At 48.7% G+C, this 4,901-nt stretch overlaps 1 pseudogene; it reads left to right on the plus strand.

The window, feature by feature from the left end:
- The first annotated feature begins 289 nt into the window (after positions 1 to 289).
- Positions 290 to 408, plus strand: LOC112478720 (annotated as a pseudogene).
- Positions 409 to 4,901: the final 4,493 nt, after the last annotated feature.

Consider the following 4,901-nt stretch of genomic DNA (forward strand, 5'->3'; position numbering starts at 1 on the left):
CTGTCCAGATGTGAACTTCTGGACATTTATCAAGAAATATCAGGGAAGTGCTCCACTTACTGTCCAGATGTGAACTTCCCTGGAAGCAGCCCGACATCAGTGTTTTTGTGGTGGCCCCCGAGATTCCCACGCCCTGATACACACACCCCGAATGATCCTGGCGTGGGACTGTCAATAAGATGGGATGTCGCTTCTGTGACTAGGTTACATTATATGGCAAAGATGAAGGGCTTTCACAGACGTAATTAAGGTCCCAAATCATTTGAGTTTGAGATAATCAAAATTCCTGGTCTATGGCCTTGCCACCCTGAACACGCCCGATCTTGTCTGATCTCGGAAGCTAAGCGGGGTCGGGCCTGGTTAGTACTTGGATGAGAGACCACCTAGGAAGACCAGGTGCTGTGGGGGGTTGGGGGGAGCGGGGAAGGCGGGGACAGGGGACAAACTCCTGGGTGGGCATGATTAGTTAAAACCTTGGAAGAGGGGCCGGGCCTTCCTGTGGCCTTGAAAAGTCCCGCCGGGAGGCCTCAAGATGCCGAGACTGGCCCCCAGCTGACGGCCAGAAAGACGACAGGAACCTTGGTTCCCCAGCTGCAAGGAACTGAATTCCACCGACAACCAGAGCTTGGAAGAGCACCCCGAGCTCCAGCAAAGACGCAGCTCAGACGAGGTCTCTGTTGTAAGTGCAGCTGGCACACGATATCATATAAGTTTCAGGGGCGCAACACAGACAACGCCCTAATTGCAGCTTGTGAGACCCTGCAGAGGGGGCCCACTTCGGCTGTGCCCAAACTCCTGATCCACAGAAACTGTGACATAAGAAATGGACGTTCCTTGAAGCTGCTAAGTTCGTGTTGTTACACGAGAAACAGAGACCCCGCAGAGTGTTCAAACCAGCTAGAAACGACCATGAGGAAATGAGGAGAGAGAGAGAGATTGGATTGGAAAGAAGTTAGAAGCCAGACTAGCTTCTTAGGCGGGCAGGGTGGGTCGTGGGAAGCATTCTGCACCAGGGGGGCGGCAGCCCCTGCACCTGGTACCCATGCTGCCCTGGGTGCGGCTGCAGGCCACCTGCTGCCCTCCCGGGCCTTCGGCTGCTCTATGAATAACATAATGGACCGCAGGACTGGACTTCCAGTCATTCAGATAAGATTCATGAGTGCTTGTCGCGTGCCAGGCACAGGGACGCGGCCGTGAGCAGTGGGCAGCCCCTGCCTCCCGGGGGCACACGGTTTGTGCACCATCTCCACCCGGCTGCAAGACCCAGAGCTAAAAACTCTGGCTGCAGCTCTGGAGACTCAGAGGAGAAGGTCTCCATCTGCTACTGGCCGGAAAAACTGACGAGGCGCGAATCTCCCCCAAGAACAGGGTTTCCACGGTGACTTCTTCATGACAGATATCACTGCCCCTTCTCTCCCACCCTGCCCTGCCCCACTGTAGGCAGAGGGACTTCATCCAAAGCCTGGTCGCCAACTGACATGTATTCAGAAAGCCTAGTCTGGCCAAAAAAAAAAAAAGAAGAAGAAGAAGAAGAAAGAAGATGAAGGAGGAGGAGGCAGAGAATAAATCACCATAAATATAAAGATGGTTTCTTGACAAACCATGTTACTACTGGGGTTAGGAAAGGCTAAACCACATAGGAATTCAGATAATTACTTAATTCCAATAAGAAAAATGCTTGCTAAAAAAAATACCCAGCGATTGATGCACAGATTCATCTTCTTTTCAAACACACATCATTTCACAGTCATAGCTACTTTCTACTTCCTTTCATCCATGGAGACAGAGTCGGTGTATCGGCAAAGAAAAGTGGATTATCTGCAGCGATTTAGAAAAATGTGATACTTTCTATGCAAAACATGAAAACTCAGTTTTGAATTCTGGAATTTATTAAAATAATGTACTTTGCATTGCTGAGAGAGCGATAGCTCTGGTTTCTATTCTGTTTTTCATGTTACCTTCTTATTTTATTTCAAAATCAAAGAAGAAATGAGAAAAATTGAGAACAAAAACTTTAATTAATCTTACTTAATATTACAGCAATTTTACCGCTGGCATTTATCCAGAATGAAGGCTAACTATATCTTTCCCTCACGCTGTGGCCTCTAAGATCCCCAAAGCACGGGCCACCCTCTACAGAATTCTCTAAGTCTGATTCCTCACGACCATTATGATAGAACGGAGAGACATGTAGGCAGCCACGAGTGTCTCAGAGATGAGAGAGAGTGGTGAGCTCGCAGCGGGACGAGTTGGAGACGATGAGAGAAGGCTAGTCAAGGCATAGAAAGCCAAGGAGAGGAGGAAGAAGTAGTTACAGGGTTTCGAAGACTCAGATCTGACATTTCCACCAAAAAAAAAGCCCTCCCTCCACCAAGCTGCAAGACTAAGCCCAGCCCCATCCCTATTGTACGGCCGACATATCTCCACAACTGAACCATTTTGCACTCCACAGGCAGCCTTTTTTCAATGCTGCCCAGAGTTGTGCCTACATTGCCACTGGGCGGCATCAAGGCGGCTCTTCTCCTGAGCAAATGAATTCTCCTAATGCCCTGGATGAGTGCAGAAATCCAGAAACCGAGCAGATAAGCACATTGTTAATAAACACGTGTCACAGGAACAAAAACTGTAAATGTTCACATATTCAGAGTCTTTCCAGCTTCTCGCCCCACCACCTTATGAAGAGGTGGGGTTCTTGCTCACTGGGTGGCTACCGCCTCCTGGGTCCTGGAAGCCAGGTGCCGGGAGGGAGGAGGGGGAAACGCATTCATGGCCCGCAGGCTGCACGAATAAGTCTTTGAGGCAGAATTCGGTGAGCGTCAGCAGCATCGCGATGGAGAAAGCGAACAGAGCGAAAATGCACAGCAGCGCGGGGACGTGGCAGGCGCGGGGACGTGGCAGACGAGGGGGCGGGAGCGCTTTCCACCTGCACCCGAAGCCTGGAGGCGGGAAAGGGACGAGCGCAGCAGCAAGACCTGGGAGACCCTCTGGGAGGCAGGGCTTACTCTGCCTTCTCTTGAGAGCGAGCTGGAACTTAGAGACTTATTTCTGAACGAGAGTCTGCAAAAGGAACTAGCATCCGTGCACAGTGGAGACGCTTGGCAGACACCGCCTTTAGCAAGCCACCAAGGTTAACGTGACCCGGGACACGTCGTGAGGATGTCACGTACCCTATATGACGCGAGGAGCAGGGTGCTTCCCCTCTGCTGTCTTCTTCTTCCCTAAAGGCCCATAATTCCAGTCCAATGATGAGAAAAATATCAGACAAACCCAGACTGAGAGATATTTTACAAAATGCCTGAACGGGAATCTTCGAAACTGTCAAGGTCATGAAACCCAAGGAGAGACTGAGAAACATCACAGACCAGAGGAGACTGGCGGCACCTGACGACTAGATGCAACACGGTTCCCTGGCTCAGAGCCTTGGAAAAGAAAAGGAAAAGGGTGGGAAACGGGTAATATTTTGGACACAGTCTGCAGTTTCGTTAACAGTTAATGTATCGATGCTAGTTTCCTAGTCTGAACAAATGTCCCGGCTTATAGAAGATATAAGTATAGAAGTAACTTCTATACGTAACATTAGGAAAACTGAGCGAGGGGAACAGGTGGGCTCTGTACTCTCAGCAACTTTAACTTTATTTTCTCTAAAATAAAGTTAAAAATTCAAACTTTCTTTTCAAAAAAAATTATAGAAAACCCAGTTACAGAAAGCTGTGTGAAAATTACGTTTTTTACTATTCGAGAACTGTGTTTTTCCAGAGGAGACTTAGCAGATTGAGGTTCTCCCATAACACTGCAAATCATGCTAAGAAGCGTCACGCAGCAGAGGTGGCAGACGGGGCTTTCTGGATACTGCTTGTCCAATGTGAAGCGCTCACAGGCTGCTGCTAGCACCCGCCCTCAGTGGGACACGAACCTCATGACTAGAGGGATTTATAAATGGGGCACCAGTGGCCATTCACAGGAAGGCACTGTACTTCAGTGTCAGACAGATTTGCTTCCCGACTCAACCAGTTAGTAGCTGTGTCCTTAGACAAGTCAATTAACCTCTCAGATCTTCAGGTTCCTCTTCATGAAAAGTATGATGATAATGTTCGCCTCACAGGGCTATCGTCATGATAAAAGGACATACGAAATGACCCAGCCTGGTGCCTAGAAAACAGTATTATCTAATTAATGTTATTTTCCTTCCTTGGTGAGTTCTCTCCATAATCACTCCTTTCGATAAAGGCCCATGATTCCGATAAAGTTGGAGAACACTTGGGGTCTGCTGTGATCCACAGGATGCGAATACAGGATGAATTGAGTTGCTGCTTCTAAAGAAAGATAATCAGCTCTGTACAATTCCAGAATTTCTGGACAGCAAGGATGAAGAGCAGGGACTGATTACCCAGGCCTTTAAAAACACACATGTAAGTCAAAGATATTGAGGAGCAGGTAGGAGTTAGAGAGAAAGATTTTTCTGAGAAATATCAGCACATTTAACTATTCTATTTAGAAGATCTGAATTCAGATCATCATTCTACTCTGTCCCAACTATGAAGCCAGCAAAACTGAGATGAATAATTTCCCTGTATTTAAAATAGGTCAGAAACGTTATCAAACAAATAAGTAAGGACCTGTGTTCAAACAGCTCATTTGCAAGCAAGCTGCACACACACGGAGCCGTTCACCTGGGGCCTCCTATTCCTTCCTACTCACAATTTCTGTCATGCCTTTTCCCAGACCCCACAGCCACGATCCAGAACAGTCCAGCTCTTTCGACATGTCACTACTGGTGCTCCTCCAGAAGGCTGCTCCCGTGCCCACCCCCGCCACCTGGGAGAGGACCGGGTGCGGCCTGTGCCTCTCCCACTGCTTCCCCCTTGCCCTCCACCCACCCACCACCCACCCACCCCACCCCC

Source organism: Pteropus alecto, unplaced genomic scaffold (assembly GCF_000325575.1).
Source record: "Pteropus alecto unplaced genomic scaffold, ASM32557v1 scaffold22, whole genome shotgun sequence".
NCBI lineage: Eukaryota > Metazoa > Chordata > Mammalia > Chiroptera > Pteropodidae > Pteropus > Pteropus alecto.